Here is an 8,273-nt window from a genome sequence, read left to right on the forward strand (position 1 = left end):
TCGAAGAAGAGTCAGAAATCCTGGCTGTAGTCTGTAAGGCTGCTTTGTCCAGCTGTTTTGAATGTAGGATCAGGCGGTCTGGCGTGATCAAACCACATTTTCTTGAGTCTGCCTCCAGAGCACACAATAGCAGGTGGCCCAAAGAGCCAGTAGGCTTTTATATGCCTGCCAGAAACCCAAGGGCTGGTCCTCAGGCTTGCTTAGCAAGTACTTTATCCACTGAACCATCCCCTCGCCTCTCCTTCCCCAAATTATTTTCAACACAGCTTAAATAGTTTTTAAAGAAAAAAGTCTTTTATTTAAAAATATCCTTTCACTACCAATTCACTCTAAGTGTCAATTAAATATATATGACTTTTAATTTATCAAAGAAATTCCAGTAGTTACTAAATCAGAGGAAAACTTACATTAGCAAGCACAGCCAATGAAAGACAGATTGTCCTCTTCGTACAGTGCTGTTGTTGACTGTGTCTGCCAGCCATTTAACTGAAAGAACAAGTCTGGCCTGCAGAATGTCTCAGCAGTGAGTTAGCTAAAGAAACAGGTCAATAGCAATCCTAAAGGTACTCTGACAAACCCATAAGCCAAACTGACTAAGAGCATTTGAAAGGGGACTCAGGGATCTCTCCAGCAGAAGTGAGATAATACGTCTATCACTTCAAAGATATTGGATAGGATCCTTTTGAAATAGTTTACCAGAGAAAAATTTAGGCATTTTTCTTCTTAAGCTCCTGAGGAAAACGACAGCATATTCTATCATCTAAGTGACTAGACAGTAGTAAAAATGCTAAATGGTTTTTGTATGCCTATGTCCATCTAGCCTAATATACCAATGTTTTTAAAATATGTTCCTTGATTTATGAAAAAAAAGACGACAACCCAAAGATAATTGCACCAAAATGTTTATATTTATCTGTATATGTAAAAAATATCATTTTATCTTCAACTTCTAATTGAAGTAGCTGTTTGATCACACCACATATAGTTCAAAAGACTCTGGATTTCTTTACTATTATAATGGAAATGAAAGTGATTTGGGTATAATTTGTAGTTATCTTGTGTTTAATGCCACAAAGTCTAGAACTTGCTACATCCACCTCTAACCTTACCACCACTGATGCCTGCAGATCCCCTCATCCTATGATCTACAAAGGAGCTGCATCTCTTGCCAGGAGCCCCACGCTGAATGACTCCAAAACTAAGACCTAGCTGGAAATCAAAATGGAGGACATTCTCGTCAAACAATGAAGCTATCTTAGCTTGGTGCTCAGAGCAAAAATAACAGCCAAATGACTTAGTTGCCAATAGACACCTATAAACCACCAATATTATGAAAGAAGACACTTTCTTAATACAATGGGCATTGACCCTGTACCTGGGCCCTTTTCTTGTTGATAGGGTACAACCATTTGATCATTTTGAGGCTTTTCAGTTTCTTGTTTCTTTTTATTTGGTTGTTGGTTGTATTTCTTTTTTTTTTTTAATATTTATTTATTTTATATGACCAAGTCCATTTAAATGAAAACAAACATTTATAGACAATATTTGGGAATTTGGGCATTGTTCTTTCCAAACTACTTCTTCCTGGTAAGGGGCGCTGTCATGGGGGATTCAAAGAAGATTCAGAAATCCTGGCTGTAGTCTGTAAGGCTGCTTTGTCCAGCTGTTTTGAATGTAGGATCACCTGGTACTCTGTTTCAGCTGGTCTGGCTTAATCAAACCACATTAGTCTGGAAGGAATCCACATCTTTTCATTTTCTGTGGAAACAAAAATAGAAATCCTTTTCCCCAGTAACTTGTCCTTCAACTTAAATTTTGGAGTCAAAGCATTTTTTTTTTTAAATTTAATGATCCCAGTTCCATCTAGCTCGCTCCCTCCCTCCCTTTTTCCCTCCCTTTTACCCTCTCTGTCCTCTCACATGCACTCTAACCATCCTCCCCTCCCATCCCCCACCCCAATTCCATATGTAGGGGAATGCCATCCAGTTGGGGTCATGTAGATCTGACAGGTCGTGTGAAGTAGGGCTAGGGCTTCTCTCCTGTCTCTAGATTAAGGCAGTTATCCCTCCATGGGGGATGTGTTCACAAAGTCCTTTTGTGCACCAGGGATACATCCTGGCTCCACTGTCTGAGGTCCCTTAGAATGCTCAGTCCTTCTGGCTGAGACCCATATTCAGGGGGGTGTGAGTCAGTCCCATGCTGGCTTCCCAGCTATCAGTCTGGTGGCCCGTTAGCTCCTCCTTGTTCAGGTAAGCTGCCTCTATGTATTTCTTCCGCCTGGTCTTGTCCTCTCCATCTGCATCTGAGTTCTACTTCGACTCAGTGTTTATGTATGGGTGTTTGCTCCTGTTTCCAACAGGCATTAGTTGAGGGCTCCATGGATAAGTTAGTTGTTGATCTCACTCTCTGGGAAGGGCATTTATGGTAGCCTTTCCACAGAAGCTCAAATTGTTATTTGGCAGCAGTCTTGTAGTTCTCTAGACCTTTCTTTGTGTTCAATTTTACCTTCAAACCAATATTGGCTTCTTTTATGTTCTCTCTCTGTCTCTCTCTCTCTCTCTCTCTCTCTCTCTCTCTCTCTCTCTCTCTCTCTCTCTCTCTCTCTCTCTCTCTCTCCTGTCTTCTATTCCTAACCAGGCTCAATCTTCCTGGTCGCACATGTTTTCCTTTCCTCCCCCTCGTTTTCTCCTACTTCTCTCTCCATTCGCTGCCCCCCCACTTCCCCTGAGCTCTGGGGGACTTGTCCCTTACCAGTTCTGTGAGGGACTTTATATGAATCTCTTAGAACACACCTTGCACCTTGTATCCTAGTTCCTCTGGTGGTGTGAATTATAGGCTGGTGATCCTTTGCTCTAGGTCTAAAATCCATATATGAGTGAGTACATACTGTGTTCCTCTTTTTGTGACTGGGTTACCTCATTCAGGATGGTTTCTTCAAGTTCAAGTGCCATACACTTGCCTGCTTGTTTTTTCATCATAGACAGTAAATGCTCAAATGTTAACCCAGAATTAACCATCATCTGGAAAATAGATAACAAAAAGGAAAGAAAGGCATGCTTTTACTGAAAACTAACTCATTAAGTGACAGATACTCTTAACAGCTGGCACAAACCAATTTTCACTAGAGACAAAGGATGAGACTATAACCTTCACAGCTCTCTCCTCCCCCCTCTCTCTCTTCCTCTCTTTCTCTCCCCCCATGGCCATGTGGCCCACATTCTGCCACCTAGTTACCTTGTTACCTCCCCAGATTCCTGACCTATTTTTCCACCAACACATTGAAGATGATATGGAGAGAATTGATTTAAAATAATATGCAGAAAACCTCAGTTCTTCCCTTCAGTCCTTTCTGTCCCATATCCTCCACCCCTACTCCTACATCCAAAGGCCAGCCTGGGAGGCTGGCAACGCTTAGTGTCATTCTCCATTAGCTCTAGTGCCATGTAGAGGAGGACCTGAAACTCTAAAGGATGCAGGGAAGAACGTGTTCAGTTGGCTCCTCCTTCCTATTAAACTTTTTTATATGAAAACATCTCTCTCTATATGTGTATATGAAACTTATTAAATGATAGGAAAACTATATTATTTTAAAAAAACTTTGAACTAAAAGTTCTTCATAATTTTAACAATAAAGGAAATAAGGTATTTTCTTGTATTCACATATAATGAACATACGAAATATCTGGGCAGCACAGATGGAACTTAGAGGAGGGTTTAAAAAGTGAGGAATAGATCTGGGAGGGGCTAAATGAAGGGGTGGGTAAATATAAGCAGAATACATAGCATAGATTATGAAATTCTCAAACAGTAAATAAATGTATTATATTATAATATTCAAAATATAGTGTGGGAAGAATTCTGTAGGCTGTATTTTTTAAAATTTAATATTATATACATTTATGTGTGAATGTGCATGTTTGTGTATCCATGTTGCTTAACCCACACACATACTATGAATATGAACACAAATGTGACAGAGGAGAGAAAGTAGGAACTGTTTCTGAAGGCCATTTTTTTTTCCTATGTGGCTGCCTCTGACCCTGGTAGTTCTCTCACTTGCTATGGATGAGAAAGTCAGAGATAATCCAAGGGAAATGAAGCAGGGCTGCATGGTCAGAAATGTACTGCTTCCAAGTGAGGCTAAGCCCATCTCCATGGCTAGATGTTTAGCCTCTGATTCACCTAGGAAGAACAGCTCATTGGTCCTGTGTGCGTACGTACCTCCTCTTCTTCTCTGATGTGTAACTGGAGGTTGCAGATTTATTCAGAGTTTATTCTTTGTCGTAGCTAGGGTTTTTGTTTAACATAGATGGATAAATAATCAGATGTTGACAGAAATGAGCGATGCTCTCTTCAAAAATCTAATCTTTCTGGCCTTTGTTAAAGAAACATCAGGGAAATTGATGGCCATGAAGATTTATGTTTATTAATCTAAGGGGATTTTTTTCTCATCCTGGAATGATAATAGTTATTTGAGTTATGGCTGAATAATGGAGACTATTGAATCAGGGAGTCCTCCAATGGTTCATGCTCATTAATCATTTTTATAATTAAAAATGTATTTCTCAATTCCACTTATTTTTCATATTTAAGAAATACCTAATAGAATAAAACTTTCAGACATGCAAAAGAAACTATTTTAAATAATAATTGAGAAAATGAGAAGCTTAATCAGCTAAGCATCCTCATATAGGAATAGGAGTCACACATGCATGTCACATGTAATTTCAGATATTTATCCATCTTATGTATACAGAATTTTCATTTTAACATAATGGGACAAATGTAAATTGAATCTAAATATCCTATAGAGATGGAGTTTTGTTCTGTCCTGTGCATTTCTGGTAGGTGGAGAAATCATTAGGTCATGGAGCATAGTAGAAGGAAGTTAGTTAAGTTACTGGGAAAATGTCCCTCCGGGGTATATGAGGGACCCTGGCTCCTGCCTTGTGGCTCCTCTACTCTAACCTCTACAATGATGTGCTCTGCAGCCACAGGCACAAAATGATGGCATAGCCATGGACTGAAACATGTGAAACTTAGGACAAAAATGAACCTTTTCTTGGGAGCTACTGCAGGCATTTTATCACAGGGATGGAAAACTGACTTAAGACAATAAAGTGATCTGGAACTTGAAGTGATTTAGTTTCTATACACATACCTTTTATTATGTGTTCACTGAAAAACAAATCAAATATAAAATACTATAAAGGCAGAGGGGCTCTATATCTCACCTCTGACAGCTAGCTAAGCTTGATATCAGGGACTAGCTTGCAGCTATTACTGATTTTCAAAACATGTAAGCATAAACAGAAATTTCTCATGCAAATACCCGTAAAGTTTACATGCTATATGATGTAAATAATCAGAAACTATCTAAAAACAAATAGGCTATTCATTTGGAATTTGCTTTAAGAAGGAACTCAGCAACCATCACTGCAATTGACAGAGACTTAAAAGCAGGCAGAGTAGAAGTGCTTGTAATGGAAAAGATGCTGTCATGTAATGGATCAAGTATGCTGTCATTCCTATCCAAGGCTGCTGTTAGGAGAAGCAAGAGGATGACCACAGAGGCTGGGCACACCCCACTGCCCATCACTATAGCATATCTGACTGTCTTGGGTGAACCAGAGATGGAAGCAAAGGATATAAAGGACCAGAGATCTAGGGGTCACTGGATGAGTCCAGTTGTATGCTACTTTTTAAAAATGCTACTCCATTTGTATTTGTCTGTCTGGCACTCTCTAGTCTGTCTCCATCTCTCTCTCTCTCTGTGGGGGAGATGGGATGTGTGTGTGTGTGTGTGTGTGTGTGTGTGTGTGTGTGTGTGTACAGGTGCCATGTGCCACAGTATGCATATAGAAGCCAGAGATCAACTTTCAGCAGTATGTTTCTTTCCTCTCTCTCTCTATCTCCCTCTGTGTGTGTGTGTAAGTACCATCTGCCACAGCACACATGTAGAAGCCAGAGATCAACTTTCAACAATGGATTTCCTTATATTCTGTGGGCCTGGAGGACTAACTCTGATCCCCCAATCTAGGAAGCAGGTAACTTTGGTAACTTTACTCACTGAGCTCTCTCTCTCTCTCTCTCTCTCTCTCTCTCTCTCTCTCTATCTCTCTCTCTCTCTCTCTCTCTCTCTCTCACTCACTGTCTCTGTACTTTAAAATGTATTCCTGGTTCCTGGTGGGCCTGGAGAAACAGCTCAGGATTTAAGAGTTCTTTCAGAGCAGCCAGGCTCAGTTTCCAGCATTGAAAATGGTGGATCACACCATCCTTCACTGCAGGCAATCAGATCTTTTCAGAATTCTGCAATCCCTGAGCACATACATGCTGTGCATACTTGCAATAAAAATACCCACAAACATAAGATAAAATAAATAATCTAAAGAAAATAATTTTAAAATGTATTCCTGGAATTGAACTTTAGGTGTGAATGTATTTTTCCACGTTGGAATGGAATACTGATTTTTTATTTATTTATTTTTTATTGTCACACTTAGATCTGTAGAAGTGAATGGAAGGAACATATTAATATCATCATTATTGTGAATTTGTGATGCAATAGATGATAAGCTTTATTTATTTACTGGGCCGACCAACCTCTGTTCTACTTACTGACTTTTTGTTTTTTGGTTTTTGGTTTTTTTCCCTTAGCTCACAAGTCATACCTTCTGCCCATAATTTTATGGGTATAATTTATTTTACTTTTATATTTATTGTTTTGTGGAAGATGTTTTTTCTAACATACTAAAATATAAATTTTCAATGTGTTTTATTTTTGCAATATGAAGGCTTGCTTCTAATAGTATTTGCAATGTTACTAAAATTTCCTGGCTGCCTACCAAAAAATCAGATCACATGCCACTCATACTCTGAGATAACACAAACAATTAGTTCTGAAAATCTCACCTCTTACTTTCAGGCTTCATATTTTGGTTAATGGAAACTATTACATGGAGGTTAGTGTGGAGAATTCTCAAGAAGCTGAAACTAGATCTGTCATATGGCCCAGCTCTGCCTGCCCATGTATTCTGTGTAGCCTGGACCAGTGTTTCTTATTCTTTCAGCAGAACTCTGAGTGTTCCTACTTTATGTGTGCAATGGGCTCATTCCAAATGGCTTCCATGTGATAACTACTGTCCATGAGTGTTAGAAGTCCTCATCACTGTCCATAAATTGCAATTGCATATAAAGTACAAAAAGCAAAAAACAAAACAACAACAAAGAAAAACCTGTTCCTAATCCCCTTATTCTATTGCCAGAAATTATGATTTTGCTGGTTTGAGGTAAAGTTCCAGGATCAGTATTTTTGAAACTCTCTTCGTTATATACATGTCCCTCTAGAATAGAATAGCACAATAGCTCATCTTTCCTTTATTTCTAATCAATTAGCCATATATCATGCAATTTATCTTCTATAATAGGAATGTCAATAATAAACTGAAGCCAGTATAATCCAGGTTACTTCATCTATTTTTAAATACTCTGTTATCTTTTAAGTGATCCTAAATACAAAATAAAAACATTAATATTAGGAAATACACCGACAATTTTCCATATTCAAATCTAGTCATGGAACCTGATTAAACCAATAGCCATAATCTCACAGACTCAGAAATATGCATACATTATTATACCTAGAAAAGATTAAAGAGAGCACTTAAATACATTTTCTAATTATATAAATGTAAAAATAATGTAGTTGAGACCCAGAATCATCCAGTACTAATCACAATTTACTATTTGAACTATAGAATCCATATGTGCTTAAATTCGTTAGACAATACAGATCCATGCAAAACTTGGCAGTGAAAGACACACTTACGTAGTACATACATTTATAATCTGGTTCTTTGAATCATGACCTCAAGGGTAACATCACAAAACCATTAGTTACTTCAACTCAGTATGATTTAAAAAAGCAAGCTGATTCTTATGAGGGGAGCAATCAAGATGTTGAGTCAGTATTGCAATTATCTGAAGGCCTGACTGGGGCTGGTGAATCTGCATCCAACACAGGTGACTCCCCTCTATGAAGCTGTGTGTCCTATGACTTGATGAAGCCCCCAAAGCTAAGATAATAAATTGAGTCAGTCTAGTTCATGAAATTTCTTTGGAAGCCACAGTTGATCTTATTTTGATATCTTATTAGTTAAACAACAGATCTTGTCCCATCATCCAAAGGGAAAATGAACAAGGGCATAACTATCAAAAAGCCAAAATCCACTTGGAATATCTTGGAAACGCCTTACCTTGGGCGTCTTGATGTT

Source organism: Phodopus roborovskii, unplaced genomic scaffold, assembly GCF_943737965.1.
Source record: "Phodopus roborovskii unplaced genomic scaffold, PHOROB, whole genome shotgun sequence".
NCBI classification, from domain to species: Eukaryota; Metazoa; Chordata; class Mammalia; order Rodentia; family Cricetidae; genus Phodopus; species Phodopus roborovskii.